This window comes from Carcharodon carcharias, chromosome 3 (assembly GCF_017639515.1).
Source record: "Carcharodon carcharias isolate sCarCar2 chromosome 3, sCarCar2.pri, whole genome shotgun sequence".
Taxonomy (NCBI): Eukaryota; Metazoa; Chordata; class Chondrichthyes; order Lamniformes; family Lamnidae; genus Carcharodon; species Carcharodon carcharias.
In genome coordinates this window covers 137,713,201-137,735,348 of record NC_054469.1, presented here as the reverse complement: position 1 = coordinate 137,735,348, position 22,148 = coordinate 137,713,201, and positions in this window count along the sequence as shown.

Below are 22,148 nucleotides of genomic sequence, written 5' to 3'. Positions count from 1 at the left end.
TGTCCAGCATCTACATGGCACAAGTCAGGAGCATGATGGAATACTCACCACTTGCCTGGAACTCCCACAACACTCATCCAGGACAAAGCAGCCCGCTTGATTGGCGTCACATCCACAAACATTCATTCCCTCCGCCACCAATGCACAGTAGCAGCAGTATGTACCATCTACAAGATGCACTGCAGGAATTTACCAAGGCTCCTTTGACAGCACCCTCCAAACCCACGACCACTACCACCTAGAAGGACAAGGGCAACAGACACATAGGAATACCACCACCTGGAATTTCCCCTCCAAGTCACTCATCACCCTGACTTGGAAATAGATCACCGTTCCTTCACTGTCGCTGGGTCAAAATCTTGGAACTCCCTTCCTAACAGCACTGTGGGTGTCCCTAAACCACATGGACTGCAGTGGTTCAAGAAGGCAGCTCACCACCACCTTCTCAAGGACAACTAGAGATAGGCAATAAATATTGGCCCAGCCAGCGAAGCCCACAACCCGTGAATGAATATAAAAAAAAATTCTGAGTTTTTTACTTTGCTTCTTACATTAATTTTCACTGAGCAGGATCTGTACCAGATTCCTGTCCTTGTCCTTTAACTTAACTGTCTTCTTGGGACCTTGCTCCTGTTCCACTCCCTGGTTTTGGGACTTATCTTTTCATTCTTTTGGGAAATCTGCTCTCTGCAATTCCATCTCCTGTCCATCTTCCTCACCCTGTGATATCTACAGACCAACTAAACTCTGAAGAAGAGTCATATGGACTCAAAACATTGGCTCTGTCTTTCTCTCCAAAGATGCTGTCAGTTCTGTTGCAGGGTCATGAGGACTCAAAATGTCAACTCTTTTCTTCTCTGCCGATGCTGTCAGACCTGCTGTGTTTTTCCAGCAATTTTTGTTTTTGTTCCAGCTGAACTCAAAACCGTTTTTCTGTTTCTCTCTGTCTCCCTGTAGGTCTCCTGTTGTGAGGCAACAGCACAGCTGTTCTACTTTGTTTTAACTTCCCTAAACATGTTCAAGGGTTGCAAAACCTTATTAAGATGCAGGTATACAAACAAACCCACAGGCTTGCCGGCAACATTCTCCCAGAGAAAAACTCTAAATGAAAGTAGACCCAGGTTTCACCCTTTTAACCCCACAAATAAAACACAAAAATTAAACTTAAACTTAAAACTAAAACTTAAACTTAAAGATATAGCTTATTCCTAACACACATAACAACAAATATAACTTATTTAAAACTCTCTAGTTCCCAACATTGCCCTAACACCCTGAAGTGCCAAATGAAATGATCATCCACAGGTTCTTCAGTAAGTTATTTTTAGTATTTTGTTCATTTTGAATAATGGAATGTTCACTGAAATTGGGTAGAGGAGAATTCAGTACTTTAATCACATCAGGAACAAAAGCCTCTGGGCAGAATCATCGCAGAATTGCATTAAGTGCGGGAATGGGCGTGAAAAACGGCATTTTACCCGTCGGCTGCACCGACGGGTTTTCGCACTGTATCATCCCCTTCCCGCCTCATAACTTATGCAGTCACGGGAAACACGCCATCTCGCTGGTGGTCGGCCTCTGATTCCACCCTCTGTTTTGTACAAAATTGGAACTCAATTTCACTGTCAGATGAAAGGATGGCTGAAGACTAACTGGTCCCCACATTGCATCAGTCTTAAATGGCCTGCCCTTTATCATGAGACTGTATCCCCTGATTCTAGAGTCACCAACCAGGGGAAACATCTTTCCTACATCTACCCTCTCATAGTACTTGGACAAATATAAATTAATTAAGGAAAGCCAGCGTGAATTTGCTAAAAGCAAATCATGTTTAATTAAATTGATTGAGTTTTTTTTGATGAAGCAACAGAGAGGATTGATGAGGGTAATGCAGTCCTAGGGTGACCAAAATGTATTTGATAAAGAGTCACATAACAGACTTGTCAGCAAAGTTGAAGCCCATGGGTTAAAAGGGCAAGGGGCAGCATGGATTCGAAGTTGGCTAAAGGACAGGAAACAGAGAATAGTGGTGGATTTAAAACCACCACTATGTAACTCCAAACTCGAGCAAGGTATACAGTGGGGCTCCACAGGACTGGATACTAGGACCACTGTTTTTTTTGTATATGTTAATGACCTAAACATGGGTAAACAGAGAAAAATTTCAAAATTTGCTGATGACAGAAAACTTGGAAATATTGGGAAGAATTTTCCCCATGTTGGGTGGGCCGATTGGGAGTGGGCATGGGCGGCGCGGTCCTGATCTCCACCCTCGATCAGGTCTGCGCCGCCATTTTATGTGGGCGGGCCAGTTAAGACCCTCCCAGTGTATTTCTCAGCTCCTGAGGATAGCGGGAGTGGGCGGGCGGCTGCAGGAGCGCAGTGACCACTGGACCTAATGACGACCTGGTGGCCTGTTTATACAAAGCGCTGACAGCCTTTGCAAGGCTGCTGACAATGGCAGGTAGAAGGGCTCACCGGAGGGCTTCTGGTGAGCAGGCCAGACCGGAGGGTAGGGCAGCAGGGCAGTGTGCCCCTCAGTTTTCGGATGAGTGCCAAGCTGCCCTCCTGGAGGAGTGGTAGCGCGGTGGGAGGACTTGATTCCGAGGGATGGGAGGCGGAGGCCTCTCCACCTGATCAAACGTTAGTGGGGAGGAGGTGGCCGAGAGTGTGAACTCCCATTATGTGGTCTGACGCACGTGGATCCAGTGCCGCAAGAGATTCAACCACCTCCTGTGCTTGGGAAGGGTGAGTACCATGTTAGCTGAGGTCACTCAATACTGTCGTCAGCCTTATCTCCAATGCACCACCCCATCAAACCGCCCCTCACTCCCCGCCACAACAACTCTGAGAGCAGTTACAGCATTGAACCCTTCACAGCATGTGTCCCTCGCTAGGTAGGCCAACAGATATTGCCCATGCCTATTTGACTCAGAGAGGGTTGTACTGAGATGGGTTCTGCACCCGCAGCATGTGTGACACTGACACCAGAGTTTAGAATTGAGGGCAAACTCAAGGAGCTGCACCTATGCACAGTGCTGGAACTGTGAAGCATGTCCAAGTCAGGGTGCTAACATGCTGGGAGGGGAGCTTCCAGGTGGCAGGGCACCAATCCATCTGCTGCCCTTTGCATTCCACATGCTTGTGCCTCCTTGCTTTGCAAGGTTAGACCTTGTGCTGCCAAATGTGATGGAGACAGCATTTGGGCAATGGGGGTGGGGAGAGGGGTGGGGGGTGGGGTCAGCCCTGGCTTGTTTGTGTGAGTGTGGGGCAGCTGCAGGGTGACAAAGAATTGGAACCCTGCAATGTCCCACTCTGGTTGGGTTGGCAGGGATACGATGGACTAATCAATGCTCCTCTCTCCTTTTCAGGAGAAGACTGCACACAATTCCACCGAGCGGATGCGGACTGGCAGACGCCTGGCCTAGTTGGCCATCCTGACTCCATTTGAATAGTAGGCCAAGGATCTGGAGAGGTGCCATGCGTCCACATCCACTGGTGGCGGTGAGGCTGGGGTGCCATGGGGAGGCATGTTTGCCAAGCGCTGAGATCACCATGTGCATCCCAGCAGCCATGGCACTGCTGAATGCTCAGTGATTGAAGTTTGCAACATGGGTTGACCATTGACTATGGAAGGATGAGCGCATAATGATCCAGGGGACAGGGATGCACATGGAGACAATGTTAAACTAATCGAATGCCCTTGTCCTTCCTTTCAGCTTCTCCAGAGCAGGGCTGGGAGGAGAAGGCAGAGGGGCCACCTTTCACACCTGAGGGCCCTGAACATATCGACTCACCAGCGTCACACCATCTCTGCCAGGCAGGCACCAGTGCAGGTACTAGCACCTCGGTGGGAATTTGATCTTCAGCTAATGTTCCGGGGCACAGCGGTGAGGGCACTTCATGGTCGCTTGAGGTACGGGCGGAGACAGAGAGTGCCTATGGTGCCAGCAGTCGGAGGGCTGCAGGGGACCAAGCACATGCTCGGTTGGTGGCTGAAGGTCGGCCTCTGGAGTCGTCCGTGAGGCAGCAAACGCTGGAAGTGCAGCAGGGTATGTGGGATGATCTGGCGGATACATGAGGCAATGCGTGGCATGGTGCCTGTGCTGGAGAAGTCTACGCGAAGTATCACCGATGCAATGAGCCTCATGGCTGAGCGCCATGCTTCCTCCATGGAGAGAGTGGAGACTCTCGTGGAGAGGCTCCTCCAGGAGAACAATCAGGGCCTCCTCGGGTTGCACTCGGACAAACAAGCCCTCACATCGGCATTGACCTCAGCTGGTCAGTGCCAGTGTGGGAGATGGTCTGGGCATCAAGCTTCCCAGCTTGGTGCCGTTCCATCCACGGTGAGCAGGGAGGTATGAAGCAACCTCACATAGGTGCAGCAGCTGCCTTTTGTCCTGCGGGCTCCCCTCAGGGCACTCCAGATGAGGGCAGCAGCTCCTCCGCACCTCTGCCAGTGACCATGGCATCTGATGAGGCTGCTACAACTGGGAAGATGCCAGCTGTGTCACTGGCCACTACTTCCCAGTCGGGGTCATGAATGGCTTCGCAGGCCAGAGGACGTCTGCAAAGGTCATCGTGGTCAACAGCAGAGTCAGCAGGCTGTCTCAGATGCCAGTCCCAGCGAGGGGACAGCACGAAGATGTAGCACCCGAAAGCGTAAATTTAAATCACCTTAGGCATGCCAGGGACTTCTCACTGATGCTTTTGTGTTGCCCCGCTATTAGTTAATTAAGATTTGGTGTGATCTGCAACACTTTTCTTTTGGTTTCTGAACTTCATTTTGTTATATCATTAAATTTTTATACACAAGCATGGCTCAGGGTGATTCCTTATTTCTGCAGGTGGACGGGAAGCCATGATGTTATGAGTGAGTTGTTTGACATTGAGCTTTATTGACAAGGGCCTTAGTTAATGTTCCTATCCAGGCAGATATTGCACTCAGGAATCAAGTATGGAGCCTGCAGCCCTGGCATGTGTTGGAGGTCCATCTGTGGTGGGCTAGCTGAAGGTTCTTTGCATTAATGCTTCCTGGGTGTCCCTGCCTCCCTGGAGTATGCCAAGGTCAGCATCTACTCCCTCAGTGTTCTCCTGTGCATGCTCATCCTTGGACTCACTGCTGGACTTATCGTGAGCAGCATGAGCAACTGTGTCCATGTCTTCCTCATCCATTGTGTCGCCCCTTTCCAGCGCTAGATTGTGGAGAGTGCAGTATGCAACCACTATCAGTGACACACAATCTGGGGGGTATTGGAGTGCATCCCCTGAGCATCCAGGCATCAGAAGCGCATCTTGAGAAGACCGATGGTTCTCTCCACCACAGCCCTTGTGGTGCCCTGGCTCCAATTGTACCGCTGCTCAGCCTCTGCTCTTGGATAGCAGAGAGGTGTCATCAGTCACCTTTTGAGGAGGTAGCCCTTGTCACCCAGCAGCCAGGCTGGAGCACTGAAGAGTCTCAACACCTGGGAGTGTCTGAGGATGTAGGCGTCATGGGAGCTGCCTGGGTACCTGACATAGACTTGCAGAATCAGCATCCAGTGATCACACACAATCTGCATGTTCTTGGAGTGGAAGCCCTTCATGTTGACGAAGGCACCGGGCTCGCCTGCTGGAGCCTTGGTGGCCACATGTGTGCAGTCGATTGCACCCTGGATGCAGGGGAAGCCAGCAATTGCGGCAAAGCCTGTAGCTCACTCTGTCTGTTTGGCCTCGTTCCAGCGGTAGTGGATGAAAGTCAATGCATGCCTGAACAGAGCGTCTGTCACCTGCTTGACACAAGTGTGGACAGCTAACTGGGAGACTCCGCAAAGGTCACTCACTGACCCCTGGAAAGTACCGGAGGCATAGAAGTTGAGGGCAGCCGTGACATTCAGCGCCACTGACATGGGATGCCCACCCACACAGTTGGCGCAGATCTCAGGGTCTATCATCTGATCGATGGAAGTGACTGTCTCCCTTGAGAGATGGAACCTCCTTCGGCACTGCACCTCAGACATATTGAGGTAGCTGCTTTGTGCTCTGTATACCCTGGCAGCAGGATAGTGGCGTCTTCTGCGGCCCCTTCCGCCTTGGACTATCTCTTGGTCCCTGCACCCCTTGTGCTTGCGCCTGTCCTCCCAAAGGTGGCTCCCCAGAAGCTGAATGTGGACTCCTGGCCTCCTCCCCATTCTGGCCCTCCCTTCCTCCTTAGAGGAAATGCCTCCAGTGGAGAGCTCAACTCCCATTCCCAGGCTAAGGGAAGGCTTCCTGAAACCTGCAGGCCCCAAAAATGATCTTTACTGTAGAGTCCTGACCTAAGGCTTTTACTCCTGTCCAAGCAGCTGGTATGAGTTTTGAAGTATTCCTGCTTACACAGGCAAGTAGCAGTAACTTTTGCAATTAAATATCTAACAGATACCACTTGTGACCCCACTCATCCCTCTTATCCTGCCCATGGATGAGGTTTATGGAAATGTCTCCATACGCCTGCCCGTTGCTCCCATGTGACGATCTGAAGATCGCACGGGCGCCGAAGAATTGCAGACAATCGCTGTCTCAAGGGCCTTTGCTAGCTGATTAATTAATGGTGGGTGCGCATCCAAAAAAAACACGTGCCCACCCACCTAAATATCGCAATGGCATGCAGTGACATCAGGACACTCGCTCAACGTCAACTTGTGTCATTTTAAGCATCTGGGTGCAGGGCCCGCCCCCGCACATCAACAAGAAAATTCTGGCCATTGTGAACTGTGAGGAGGATAGCGATAGAGCTCAAGAGGACATAGACTGGTGACATGGACAGAGACGTGGCAGATTAAATTTAGTGCAGAGAAGTGTGAAATGGTACATTTTGGTAGGAAGAATGAGATGAGGCAATAAAAAATAAAAGATACAACTCTAAAAGGTTTGAAGGAACAAAGGAGCCTGGAGGTATGCATGCACCAATTGTTGACAGTGGCAGGGCTGGTTGAGAAAATGAATAATAAGGTGAGAGATCCTGGGGCTTAATATATGCATAAGGTACAAAAGCAAGATAGTTATGGTGAACCTTTATAAAAGGCTGGTCCTATCTCAACTGGAGTATTGTGTCCAATTCCAGGAATTACACTTTAGGAAGGCAATGGAGAAGGTGCAGAAAACATTTATGGGAATGTTTCCAGGAAAGAGAGACTCCTATTACATGGGTAATTTGGAGAAGCTAGAGTTGTTCTCCTTAGAGAAGAGAGGCTTAAGAGCAGGTTTGATAGAAGTGTTCAAAATAATGACGGATCTAGACAGAATAGAAACATAGAAACATAGGAAATAAGAGCAGGAGGAGGCCATTCATCTTGTCGAGCCTTGTCTGCCATTCAAACAGATCATGGCTGATCATCCACCTCTTATGTCATTTAGCCCAATATCCCCATATCCTTTGATGTCATTAGTATCCAGAAATCTATTGATTCCTGTCTTGAACATGCTCAATGACTGAGCTTCCATAACCCTCTAGGGTAGAGAATACCAAAGATACACCACCCTCTGAGTGAAGAAATTCCTCTTCATCAGTCTTAAATGGCCTTCCCTTTATTATGAGACTGTGTCTCCTGATTCTAGACTCACCAACCAGGGGAAACATCTTTCCTGCATCTACCCTCTCACACCTTGTAAGAATTTTGTAAGTCTCAATGAGATCACCTCTCATTTTTTGGAATGCTAAAGAGTATTCTAAAGAAAGTTCTAAAGAATAAACTCCAAAGTGGTAGGGAAACTATTGGAAAAACTTCTGAGGGACAATATTAATCTCCACTTGGAGAGGCAGTGATTAATCAGGGATAATCAGCATAGCTTTGTCAGGGGAGATCATGCCTAACAAATTTGATTAAATTTTTTGAGGAGGTGACTAGCTGTGTAGACGAGGGTAGTGCTGTTGATGTAGTCTACGTGGAGCTCAGTAAGGCTTTTGACAAGGTCCCACATGGGAGAATGGTCAAGAAAGTAGGACCCCATGGGGTCCAGGGCAATTTGGAAAATTGGATCCAAAATTGGCTTAGTGGCAGGAGGCAGAAGATGATAGTTGAAGATTATTTTTGCAATTGGAAGCCTGTGATGAGTGGTGTACCACAAGAATCAGTGCTGGGACAATTGCTGTTAGTAGTGTACATTAATGATTTAGATGTGAATATCGGAGGTGTGATCAATGAGTTCGCAGATGACACGAAAATTGGTGGTGTCGTAAATAGTGAGGAAGAAAGCCTTAGATTACAGGATAATATAGATGGGCTGGTAAGATGGGCAGAGCAGTGGCAAATGGAATTTAATCCTGAGAAGTGTGAGGTAATGCATTTTGGGAGGGTTGGCATGGCGTGGAATAAACACTGAATGGTAGGACCCTAGGAAGTACAGAGGATCAGGGGGACCTTGGCGTATATGTCCATAGATCCCCAAAGGCAGCAACACAGGTAGATAAGTTGGTTAAGAATGCATACTTGCCTTTATTAGCCGAGGCATAGAATATAAGAGCTGGGAGGCTATGATGGAGCTGTATAAAATGCTAGTTAGGCCACAGCTGGAGTACTGTGTTTAGTTCTGGTCACCACACTATAGGAAGGATGTGATTGCATTGGAGAGGGTGCATAGAATATTCACCAGAGTGTTGCCTGGGCTGGAGCGTTTCAGCTGTGAAGAGAGACTGGATAGAGTAGGAATGTTTTCCTTAGAGCAGAGAAGGCTGAGGGGGAGCCTGATAGAGGTATACAAAATTATGAGAGGCATAAATAAGGTAGAAAGGAAGAAACTTTTCCCCTTAGTGGAGGTGTCAATAACCAGGGGGCATTGATTTATGGTAAGGGGCAGAGGGGTTTAGAGGGGATTTGAGGAAACATTTTCCACCCAGAGGGTGGTTGGAATCTAGAACACACTGCCTGAGGGGGTGGTAGAGGCAGGAACCCTCACAACATTTAAGAAGCATTTAGATTTGAAACGTCAGAGCATACAGGGCTAGGGGCCAAGTGCTGGAAAATGGGATTAGAATAGATAGGTGCTTGATGGCCGGCATGGACATGATGGGTTGAAGGGCCTGTTTCTGTGCTGTATGACTCTATGACTCTATGGCCAGAATCTTACCTTCGGCGTGAGGGCTCAGCGGGAGAGGGCGGGGGCGGAGGGAGGGACTGCCACCCACAATCAGTCCCGCACTACGATTTCACATGGGCGGGCCAATTAAGGCCTGCCCTGCGTTGATGGCGAGAAGTAGCACTGAGTGCTACCTGTGCGGACGGGGGGAGGAGGGAGAGCAGGCCTGTTGCACAGTTCGCGCATGCACGCGAAAGAGTGCTTTACTCTTGCTGAGGCACAGAGCCGCCTCAGGGAGATTGAAGCACTTTCTCAAAAAAACAAATTAAGAGATTAAAAATTTAATGAAACATGTTCCCTCACGTGACTGTGTCACATGAGATGGGACATGTTTTTGATGTCAAAAGAAAGTTTTTATTTAATTTGTGTTATCTTTAGGAAACCTTATCCCGCTCGTGGATGATGTTTCCTAAAAAATGTAAAGGCCACTTGGCCTTTTCGCCTGCCCGTGTTGGACTCGAAATATTAACTCTGTTTCTCTCTCCACAGCTGCTGCCAAACCTGTTGAGGTTTTCCAGCTTTTTCTGTTTTTGCCTCCTATTCCTATGTTCACCAGCATGTAGCACTGGGAGTAATCCTGAGATTACTGCTTTTGAAGTCCTGCTTTTTAATTTATTTGCTAATTCGCTAAAATCTGCTTTCAGGGTCACATCCCTCTTTCTGGATAGGGACAATCTATTCCCATGAGCGGAATGTTCAAGAACCAAAGAATACCAGTTAATCAAAGAACCAAAGGCAACATGACAAAAAACTTTTTTATATGATGAGTTAGAATCTCAAATGTATTGCCTGAGGTTGCAGCGGAGGCAAGAATGATTTTTCAAAGGAAGTGTGATAGTTATCTGCAAATAAAATATTTTTAGGGCTACAGAGAAAAGTTCGAGGAGTGGGACTTGATGAAAGCTAGTATGGACATGGTGGGATGAATGGCCTCCTTCTGTACTGTAACCATTCTATGATTCTATGGTCCTATGAATAATAGAGATATTTCAGTGGAGCTGCAAGCACAGAATTATAACTGGTCTGTAAATATTTAATGATCAGTAATATTGTTCATTTGAAATGAATATCTGTATTGAAACATATATGAATGTGCTGATATTATTATCATATTTCAACAAAAGTTTTATAAAATCTGTATTTCTGACTTACTTTAATGTTTGAAGTTTTAAAAAAATAAGCTTGCAATTTGCAGCATTTGGCCATTGAAAAACTGAGATGCAAATTATTAACAGTATTAACATTGGCAAAACATAATCAAGGAAATGTGAATCTCTCTTTAAACCTAGACCAAGAGCAGCAGGGTTAACTGTTTTGAAACAAGCTACTTTCCTTCCCTCTCAGTCACTGAATGAGTATGACCTGGGAGGGTTGTGTGTGGGGGTGGGGTGGTTGTGGGGCGGAGGGAAGTGGCGGGATCCAAGGCAGGAAGAGGAAAATCATTTGAATGAGACAAATAAGTGTCCAAAAATGTGTCAGTTCAAAATTAATAACTTCTCTTTTTACTGGGTAGAAAGCTTTCTTTATATGTTGCAATAGCAAATGGATGGAAGAAATATCATTGATGATAGTTGATGATTTATCAATATAAGCTAGCAGAAGTTTTTAGAGGTGAGATAGGAACATGGACAAGATATAACTGAGGGGTATAGCACTTGTCTCTGAGGGGGAGAAATTGGGCTCTGCAGCACTTTTTCTTTCAGGTGCTACATGGCCTCTAAACAGTAGAAAATAGAGCTTGAGATGTTCAGATGGGAAGTGCACCAGGCGCCATCTTGGTAAAGGGACTTGTGTCCATGCACCTGATGACCACTGGCAGCACAGAAAACAGACATCTTACAGCATCAATCAGTGTGCAATACTGATTTGAGACAAGCGCTGCCATTTTCCTGGCTATGCCCTGTCTTGGCCTCACACAGCAGCACATGACATTATATGGTAGGAATGGCCTCCATATGCCCGATCCACCCATGCGCCAGTGCTGTGTGTTCCTGCTAATTAGGAATCGGATTGACTTCCCAAAATAATTTCACATAGAACTCTTTGCAGCTAGTAGAGGTGACACTGGATTTGAATCCAGGGTTGAAATGGGTGAGTGCGGCCTACACGACCCCATCTTGAAATCTTCAACACCCAAATTTAGATTATTTCCATTGCAAATTTTTCATTTTCAGGGCTACCATTTCAGCAGATCATACCTGGTTTAGCTAGCTCTACATAAAAGTTTTGGCGGGATTTGGAGGTTAGTCTGTGATGCCAACACAACTAAAGCAGAAGCATAAGTCTGTCTCCCAGCTTTAAACAACTACCAGGTCTAAATTTCTGAGACTTTAAATTGGTTTTCATTATTGTTTATTCTGGCTGCCCAAAAATATCCCTAATTTGGCAAAAATTACCATTAAAAGAGAAAATTTTACTTGGCTCATTGGTAGCACTTTCATCCATGAGTCAGGACGTCATGGGTTCAAATCCCACTCCGGGGGTGGAATTTTCCATGCCCACTGGTATCGGGCGTGTTAGGCAGCGTGAGTAGACAATAAGGTGAGAAGGCCAAAGATCGGTTTCACAAAGTCGTGAAACCAGTTAGTGATCATCCGCCCTGCCCATCGATGGCGTGCTGCGTTTCCTACCGTCAGACATCAGGAACCTCATTATCAGGCCAGCCCATCAGAATCATCCACCCCACGCTGGATCATCCGAGTACAATAGTGAGATTGCACATCAACATGTTTCATAGCAGCATATAAAAGGCGTACAATTGGCGGGCTCCACTTTGAGGTGAACTCGGAGGTGAGTGCACAGTAAGGTTGCACAGCACTTGTGAGGGTCGCCTGTTGGGCTTCAAGGTTGAGGTGACTTGTGGCAGTGGGGGGTGATGCAAGGGCTGCACCAAGGCTGAGGCAACTTGGGGGACTCAAGGGCAGCACAGCAGTCGAGGCAGGTTAGCAGGTAGGCGCAAAAGCTGCACTATGGTTGAGGCAAGTTTGCTGGGGGGGGGGTGGTCAAGGGCTGTACTGAGTTTGATGGTAGTGCACAGGCACATGAGGGGTTGGGGCAAGGGAAGCATAAAGTGACCATTCCTTTGCAGCTGAGACAGTTCAGGCACAGCCACATTGACATGTGTGGAGTCCGGCCCCTAGCTTATCTGCCCCCTCAAGCAATGCAGAAGCATGAAAGCACCACCAAGTGCTCCAGAGACACCATAGATCCTCACATTGCATATGTGAATGTTTGTCTCCAGTCTGGCTTATGGCAGTGCACATACCGTCTGTGATAAATCTCCTATCATGAAGATGCAGCAGAAGCCCTAATAGTCACTTGATTCCAGGAGGATGATGACCACATGCATTGAGGACACTCCATAGATCTTCACATACCCTCCTGTCTGGCTGAGGGCAGCTTGCTTGCACTCTGTGATGAAGGTCATAATCATAGAGACGCAGCCATGAAATGCAACTGGCCCTTTGTTAGCCTTCAGCACCTGAGCCCTTCAGGAGCACAGTGTCACTGGTCACAGATGCTGACAAGATGGGGGCCACCCCACCTTAAAGGTGCTGAGAGCACACAGAATGACGGAACTCTGTGACATCTGCCCACTACATTCTGGCAGCAATGACCAGCACCACTGAGGTGCAGTCATCACTAATCTGTCCAGGGAGTGTGAGGCTGGACCATCACTGTGGTCTAAAGGCCACACAGAGCACAGGGAAGAGGCCCTGGATTGATATGCCTGTCTTTATCTTGTGCAGAAACGTTTCACATCTGAGTGACAAGAACACTGCTCATCAAAGCAAAGAGCCATGGGCAGGGAGACATCCTTGGCAGTTTATTTACAATAGTGAACGTTACGTACAAGTGATTAGCACCCGTGTTCAGGCTGTGTCTCTGTGCTGGTGGAGGTGTGGGTGAACACTGTGACAGGACTTCAAGGAAGGTGCCTTCAGATTCCTCTTCAGAGGTTTCTTCAGGGTTTTTTTGGAGGCCCTGGGTTGTGGACTCCGTCGACTGTCTCTCAAGTGTGCCTGCAAAAGCAAGGAGAGATAATTAGTGTATGGCTGGGGACTGTGGAACAGGGGAAATAACTCACTGTATGACACCATCAGCACAGGACCAGTCCAGATCATCAATGCACAGCTGAATGACTCGATTTTCAGGCATTCCTCCACCTGCCTGCGACCTCTCCCTCTTGTTGTGTGCCAGCTTGCCCTGCGTGAATAGAGATGGAGAGAGTGTAAGCAGGGCACCTGCCAGGCCAGATGATAAGTTGCCTGGCATGTGTGTGTGGTAAGTGGTCCCATGGATAGGATGAGGACAATGACAGTGTGTGTGAGAGAGTGAATAGTGATGAACCTTGAACTGGCAGTGAGTGAGATCCCTGTGGGTGTGTTGATGGGTTTGTGAGTGCGTGAGTCAGAAGTGATGAGACGAGTGACTTACCCTGGCGGAATGGAGGAGATCATTCATCCTCCTGCAACAATGCGTGACTGTCCTGTTTTGTAGGCCACTGGCACTGACCACAGCTGCCACTGCCTCCCTAGCCTGCTGGTGATATAGCTGTTCCTCCTGCGGCCAGAGTGGGGGTAGAGGGCATCCCGGAGGGTCTCCACAGTGTCCAAAGGACACTTAAGGGATGTGTCATTAAACCTGGGGGATTGCAGTCATCTTGCCTTTCAGGGCCATGTCTTCTATGCAGCAGTCCTGTGCTGGAAGCACTGAGAAGTGTGCGATGGCTGCACTTTAAATATGGTGAGGAAGCAGTGAGGTGAGAGTGTGGTGGGCAAATGAGAGCCCACCCGTCATCGAAACAGCATGTTTCCCAGGAATACATAATTAATGAGGCATGATGTGGTGTGAGAAGCCACCATCACGGCCAGCACGAAAACTGTCCTTTCTCCCGCCCACTACTGCATTTAGTGAAAATCTGGGACGATTCTGCCCCAGGGATTTGAGCACACAAATCCAGGCTAATGCTTCAGGGCAATACTGAGGGAGTGCTGCATTATCAAAGGTGCCCTCTTTTGGATGAAACATTAAATCAGCAATATAAGAAGAAAAAAAAAACCAAGCTTCTAGGAGGCAATTTTGATAATGCAATTTTGAGAGTAGTATTTGAGGTCACAGAGGGTGATTATGGTTTGTCCATCATTGTCAATTATGACAGCTTAAGTTACTTTTAATTTATTACACATTCTGCATGCTCAAATGACTTAAAAGTCCGATTTTACATTTTCCCCATATTAGATGTCAGAATATCATATAGATTCCTCCATGATGCATAAAACTTCCTATAGTGCTCACTTGTTTTTCTTCTTTAAGTATAATAACGTTTGAGACATGTTTATGGTGGAAATGCAGAGGCAAATTAAAAAAAAGTATGAGGAAAGCCTCCTGTACTATATCATTTTGAATCTAAAATCCTTTGGCTTTTGGTGTAAAACAATTTAATTAGATTGTTTAACAAATTGATTCAGTAAGGTTATTTCCCTGCCATTTATGGAAGAGCAAATTTTATATGAAATAATCAAGACAACGTTATCTAAGAGGGTGCATGTTCTGTTGTGCTCTATTTTGTTTTCCACCTTGCTCCTATTCTTTCGGTAACTGTTTTTCATTGGGTGACCAATTTATATATCTCTATGTTGCTCCCAACTACCTGAAACTAATCGGTAGTTATCATTTATATATAAAAAATATCCTGGTCAAATCATTTACTCATTTTCTCCCCATTCCTGCAGACTTCATTTACCATAGTCAGTGTTATTTACAGCACAGAAGGAGGCCATTCAGCCCATTGGGTCCATGCTGGCTTTCTGTTTAGTAAACCAGTCAGTCCTATTCCCCTTCTCTATTCCCATAGTCCTGCAAGTTTATTTCCCTGGAATGCCCATCCATGCTCAACTTATAATGGAAATCAAGAAAATAATTCCCTTTAGGTTAGATTTCAAATCAATGACATTGGGACATCACCCATACAAGCTTGCTTATCTAACCAACGACCCCCCCCCCCCAATACCCCCCCATACCCCCAACCTTGTAGAACTTGAAATAAAAACAGAAAGGGCTGGAAAAAGTTAGCAGTTCTGGCACCATCTGCGGAGAAAGAAATAGAGTTAACGTTTTGTGTCCAATGTGCTCCTCTTCAGAGTTTGAATTTGAACAAAGCTGGGTGGTTAATTGTTTCATGATGCATTCTCCATGGCAACACCTCCACCAATCGGAGTCCATTTGACAATCAAACAGCACTCTCTTCTCATGCAGCATAAATTGTTCGCCCATTACAGTTGGAAAAAATTCTTGCAAGCTATCCTGATGAGTGCAAAACAAAAATCTTTGATAGCATGTCTCTTTTTCCAGTAATTGAGAGAACTCCTTTTCCATTGTCGTGGTGAAGTTCAAACTCTCAGCTTTTTAGGCAACAGGTTCAAAAATCTCTGTTTAATTTGATTTGGGCAAGGAATTAAGTGTGATGTGTTAATGGAAAATAAGAAACTCTGAACTATTTTTAAGTACCAATTGATAAACTTTTGAGTCTGATCCACAGATTCCCAGGGTCTAACTGATTGAGCGCAGGGAGACACCAACTCTTGTAGAACCATAGAAAAGTTACGGTGCAGAAAGAGGCCATTCAGCTAATCATGTCCACGCTGGCCAAAAAGAGAAAAAAGAAACTAGCCACTCATTTTAATCCCACTTTCCAGCACCTGGCAGGTTACAGAACTTCAGGTATAGATCCAGGTACCTTTTCAATGAGTTGAGCATTTCAGCCTCAACCGTCAGCTTATGCAGTGAATTCCAGACACTCACCACCTTCTGGGTGGAAATGTTTTTCCTCATGTTTCCTCTAATCCTTCTACCAATCACCTTAAATCACCTAGAAACTGACCCCTCAGCTAGAGGAAATGAGTCTTTCCTGTCAACCCTAGCTAGGCCCCTCATAATTTTGTACACCTCAATTAGGTCACCCCTCAGCCTCCTCTGTTCTAAGGGGAACAACCCTAGTCTGTCCAATCTCTCCTCAAAGCTTCAATTTTCAAGCCCTGGCAACATTCTTGTAAATCTCCTATGTACTCTCTCCAGAGCAATTATGTCCTTCCTGTAATGTGGTGACTTGAACACTACACAAAATTCCAACTGTGGTCTAACCAGTGTTTTATACAGTTCCAGCATCACATCCCTGCTTTTGTATTCAATTCCTCGCTCAATAAAGGAAAGCATTCCATGTGCTTTCTTGAACACCTTGTCCACCTGTTCTCCCACCTTCAAGGATCTGTAGACATGCACTCCAAGGTCCCTAACTTCATCAGCCCCTCTCAATGACTTCCAGTTTATTGCATATTCCCTAGCTTTGTTTGCCCTCCCCAAATACATTACTTCACACTTTTCTAGATTGAATTCCATTTGCCACTTTTCCACTCATTCAACCAAATCATTGATATCATTCTGTAGTTGACAACTATCCTCTTCACTATCAACTACACGGCCAGTTTTTGCATCATCTGCAAATTTCCCAATCATGCCTTCAACATTTAATTCTAAATAATTAATCAACCACACAAGTTACCATGTGCATCTCTGATCGGCCCTACCTTTTCCTTCGTTTTCCTGTTGCTCTTGGTGTACTGGTAAAACATCTTAGGATTTTCTTTGATTTTACCTGCCAATATTTTCTCATATCCCCTTTTTGCTTTCCTAATTTCCATTTTTACTTCATCCCTGTACTTTCTATACTCACTAATTTGCAAATAGGTTTGACCTTGTTTGATTAAGTCTACATTTTTTTCACCATTCAGAATGATGCTTATTGGCTTGTTATTTAATGATATGTAACAAGCAAAATATTTCTATTTATGAACTAAATTAAAGCTAAGTGCCAATTATTTTTGCATTGTTGTCTGTATTTTCCTTGACTTCAGACTTAAATGGAGCTTTTCAGGTATTTGATGCTTTTTATTCTGACATCCTGTTAAACCCAGCCATCGAACCTCCAGTATGAACCTGTTCCAGCTCACAAAGTTCATTGTGGTTATGGGGAAAATGTAATTAGAGTTAAGGGAGGTTGGTAGAGGTGGGTGTGGGAGAAGCTAAAATGTGTTATTAAAGATTTCAATATAGTTTACACTGAATTGCAATAAGAATAACAATTTATATTGTGTCAATAACATAGGCCTGAATTTTGCAGTAATAATGCCTGCAAAATTGTTGATGTTCACCGTCTCTTGGATTCTAGAAGAGAAAGCGTGTTTCTATAAAGCACAGACGAGACCTTTCTCAATAAAAAAAATTGTTTCAAAGTGACTCATTTACAAATATTATTTTCTATTAGAATGGCTGCAGCTATAGGGCAGAATCCTGCCCTTGGATGGCGGGCAGGCCCCACTGGCTCGCCATTTTAAGTGGGCGGGCCAATTAAGGCCTGCCCAGCAGCATCCCTGACAGGAAGCGCTATGCGCTTCCTGTGTGGGGTGGGGGCGGGGGGGGTGGTAGGGAATCCCCAGCTGTCAAAGTGCGCTCTTTCACGCATGCGCACGAAAGAACACACTGCTCCCTGAGGCAAAGTCTCAGTGAGAATAGTGACATTGGAAAAGACTTTAAAAATAGAAACAATAAAAAATTATTAACATGTCCCCCTCATATGACAATGTCACACGAGATGGGACATGTTAATAAATTTAACATTACATTTATTAAAGTTTTTAAAAAGAAACATGAAACTTCATCCCGCCAGTGGATGAAGTTTCATGAATAATCAGAAGCCTGCTGGGGCTCCTGGCCTGCCCGCCAGCCTTAAGGTTGGCCAGGCAGGTCTTTAAGTACTCTAACTAGCCTGTCAATGGCCTCGGTTGGCCATTGACAGGTCGGCGGGCGGACAGCTGATTTCACTGTCTGCCAGCCTTCCTAAAAATTTAAATGGTCTGGGATGACATCAGGGATTCCTCCCAACGTCATCCTGCGTCATTTTCCCCTCAGTGACCGGACCCCGCCCCCAAATCGCCGTGGGGAATATCCTGGCCATAAACATGTTTTCACCCCCAATTTTCTCCAAATATATACATGTATAGAAGCAGAAAATTGAGGGCGGAAAGCATTGTGATTCCCAGCTCCTTTTAGAAGACTAGCCAATTTCACCATCAGGCAATTTTTAAAAATCACCTTTTAGACTTTTAAAACTTACTAGTTTTGAATAAAATTGTCTATCAGTGAAATAACATCCCTAGCATCAAAGAGCAGAATTTGGCCCTAGAACTAGGGGCACTGATTTAAAATTCGGGATTGCCCATTTTAGGAAAGAATGTTTTTCTCTCAGAGGGTTGTGCGACTTTGGAATTCTCTGCCTCAGAAGGCAGTGGAGGTGGGGTCGTTGAATATTTTTAAGGCAGAGGTTGTAGATTCTTGTTAGGTAAGGGAATCAAGGGTCATCGGGGGAGATGGGAACGTAGAATTCAAAGCGCAAACAGATCAGCCAAGAACTTATTGAATGACGGAGCATGCTCAAGGGGTTGAATGGCCTACTTTTCCTATTTTGTATGTTCGTACGACTGGAGGCTCGTGAGGTGTATACCTTCTGTGATTGATTGTTGTATCTGGAAACAACTCTATTTGGAAAATTTCCTTTTCATTCAGATGAGTTATACATGGTCCAGTATTGTGGTAATTAAACTAAGGACCATGATCCAACAAGTATGAAGAGATGAAGACATTAACTCCTAACAACTTAATCCTGGAGCACTTTCACATTATTATCATAGCTGCCTTGCATATCTGCGAAAATGTAAAGCTTGCTTTCTCTAAATTCCTCTTAGAGTTTAGGACAAGTGTTGTAGCCAGTGATTGCTCTGTAGTAAAGTGCACTTTGTAAATTTGGATTGTACTTTCCCTCCGGGGGCAGAAAACATTTTTCGGAACCTAAGCCTGCCAGAGGCGAAACAGTCACTCATTGGGATTTTCATGGGGGCGTCCCCTGAATTGGCATAGAGACAGATTCTGCACCCAATTAAGGGCTGTGAGTGGACTCTCAAAGCTGGAAGGTCAATCAGAGACCTCCAGCTTGACAGGAGCAGCAGGCTGTAATCAAAAGTAAGTGAGAGAGTAGGCACTTCAGAATGAAGGCATGTCTAAACCGATCTCCACCAGTGCGGGAATCTGGAGGCTGAGTGGAAAATTCCATTTTATCTCCCTTAATTTTCCTCAATAAGTCTTTCAATGAGCCTGATTGTCTGCCCCCTGCAAAAATGGCGTAGAGGTGGGATGGATGGGATTTAGCATGTCGGCCAACAGGGCTAATTTTCAACCCTGTCCACCTCCAGTCACAGCCCTGGCTGAAAATCCAGCCTTATTTATTTGTTTATGAAGCATATCAACATAATTTTCCTCAATACAGCTTAGGTTTTATTATTAATTAAGTATATTTACTTAGGGCTAATAGCTTTTATTCTTCATTATTAAGAAAGCTCAAAACATATCATCTCATAGTCAGTACTTTAGAAAGTTTCTGTCTGGCTATTGATCACTGATTTATATGGCACACTTTAAAAAAAGTGCTCTATGTAAGGTTTATATTGAGATTAATTTGTATTTTAAAATTGTAAGGAAGTGAAGTCCTTTTTGACATAATTTTCAAGCTGGACATTCAACCACAACAGTGCTGATAGGGAAAAAGCTAATTTTAAAAATGAAAACCTGTTGGACTATTGCAAAGCTGCAAAACCAGATGATGATCTCAAGAAGTACCAAAAGGCATTGGCCCAGATCTTCCAGTTTCCGGATCATTGAAGACTGGGAGTTCGATCCAAGATGTACGCCGGGACCCAGCAGAAGTCCCAACGCACTAACTCCGAGGGAATTGTCCGGGAAATTTGAACTGCAATTCCACTGCTCCCCGGGACCCTCCACTAGTGCTGCTGTCTCTGAGTCAGAGTTGGAGACTTCGGACAATTCTGATGTACTTACCTGAAACTGTTAGACAGAAAAATCCTAGTCTAACACCTGGTTAATTACGGAACTGGCCCCTCATCACTGACCCCTGACTCTCCCCTCAACCCCCTGACTACACCCCTGAACTCATGATTACCCCCTTGACCACTTTATTAGCCCCCAACCCGCCAACTACCCTGCAACCTGACCAACGTGACTACCCCTCCTGACCTGACCAGACTACCCCTCTGACCTTCTGACCAAACCCCCCAACCTGCCTTGACCCAACTACCCCTTTAGACCACACTAACCCCCAACTACCCCACCCAACCAGTCCTGACTACCCCCACCACCTGACTATCCCCCGACCAGACCTGGCTATCCCTCACCACCTGACTAACCCCCAAACCACCTACCCACTCAATTACCGACCCACCTCACCTAACTACCCACCTCACTCAAACGCTGGTCTAGCCAGCGATGCCAACATCCCATGAATAAATAAAAAACACACCTCATCCACTTGCTACCCTACCCACCTGCCATCCTATCCACCTACCACCCTGCCCACCTACCACCCTTCCCACTTTGCATCTGACCCACCAGCCACCATCCCCACTTACCCACTTTCCTCACCACCCTACCCACTTATCCACTTACCTCACCCACCTACCCACCCTACCGTCCTACCCATTCATTCATTCATCCATTCACCCACTTCACTCACATTCATTCATTCACTCATTCAGTAACATTCACACTGGTCTTAAACTTATCGCAGCTAATGCAGTAAAAAGGGAAAGTGTCTAGACTTGCCGCCAATGCTACTCTGCTGCGATGGAGTTCTTCGATGGATTGTATGCTCCGCATTTCTGAAGAAGCCAGACTTGGAAGACTTGGCCAGAATTGCAGAGCTGCCTTGCGGCCTGGAAAAGTACAGTCAGAGTGGCAATCTGATGGTGATTGCCACTTCACCAAAGATTGGGGCCATAGTGAAGACACCTGTGTAAATGAGGCCACTTGACAAGATTATGCAGAACTCATAGGCCTCTTCAATAAACAATCCTTCTCAGAAAGTTTACCTGTTAGATGGTTGAGCTTTGTGGGATCTATCCAACCAATCAACTGTTACTGCTGTCTTCACATGATGAAATTCATTGAAAGGAAGTTTAAGTCAGATCATTCAAGCTTTAATGTTTTAAACAAAAAAGTAATGCATTATTGGTTATCATCTATGTGAAGCTTTGATGATGTAATATCCTTCCACCATTGAAAGGAAAAATACATAAAAGAAGATGTTACGGTAACTTTGTTACTGTAGGCAAGGAGGGAACGCGACCGATCATGGAAGTAGAACTTCAACCAAGGGGATTGATCATCAGAAGGAGAATGGCAGTCATAGAGGGAATTCGACTCACCTTTGGAAGAATATTTGTTTCGTGCTCAGAACTAGACATTAAAAGAACCCAACCCGACCCATCGTCGGTTAAGTATTTACAGGAGCCCAACTCATCATCGGAAGAATATGTAATGGAACTGGAGAGGGTGCAGAGGAGATTCACCAGGATGTTGCCTGGAATGAAACATTTAAGTTATGAAGAGAGGTTGGATAGACTTGGGTTGTTTTCGTTGGAGCAGAGAAGACTGAGGGGCGACCTGATCGAGGTGTACAAGATTATGTGGGCATGGACAGGGTGGATAGGGAGCAGCTGTTCCCCTTAGTTGAAGGATCAGTCACAAGGTGACATAAGTTCAAGGTGAGGGGCAGCAGGTTTAGGCGCGATGTGAGGAAAAACTTTTTTACCCAGAGGGTGGTGATGGTCTGGAATGCACTGCCTGGGAGGGTGGTGGAGGTGGGTTGCCTCGCATCCTTTAAAAATCACCTGGATGAGCACTTGGCACGTCATAACATTCAAGGCTGTGGGCCAAGTGCTGGTAAATGGGATTAGGTAGGTAGGTCATGTGTTTCTCACGTGTCAGTGCAGACTCGATGGGCCGAAGGGCCTCTTCTGCACTGTGAGATTCTGTGACTCTGTGTGATTCTGTGGATACAATATCGAAAGAATAGTTCAAGCAGCCTGACCCATCATCAGAAGGATATCTACAATCAAAACGGGTGATCGTATGACCATTTACTTAGAACA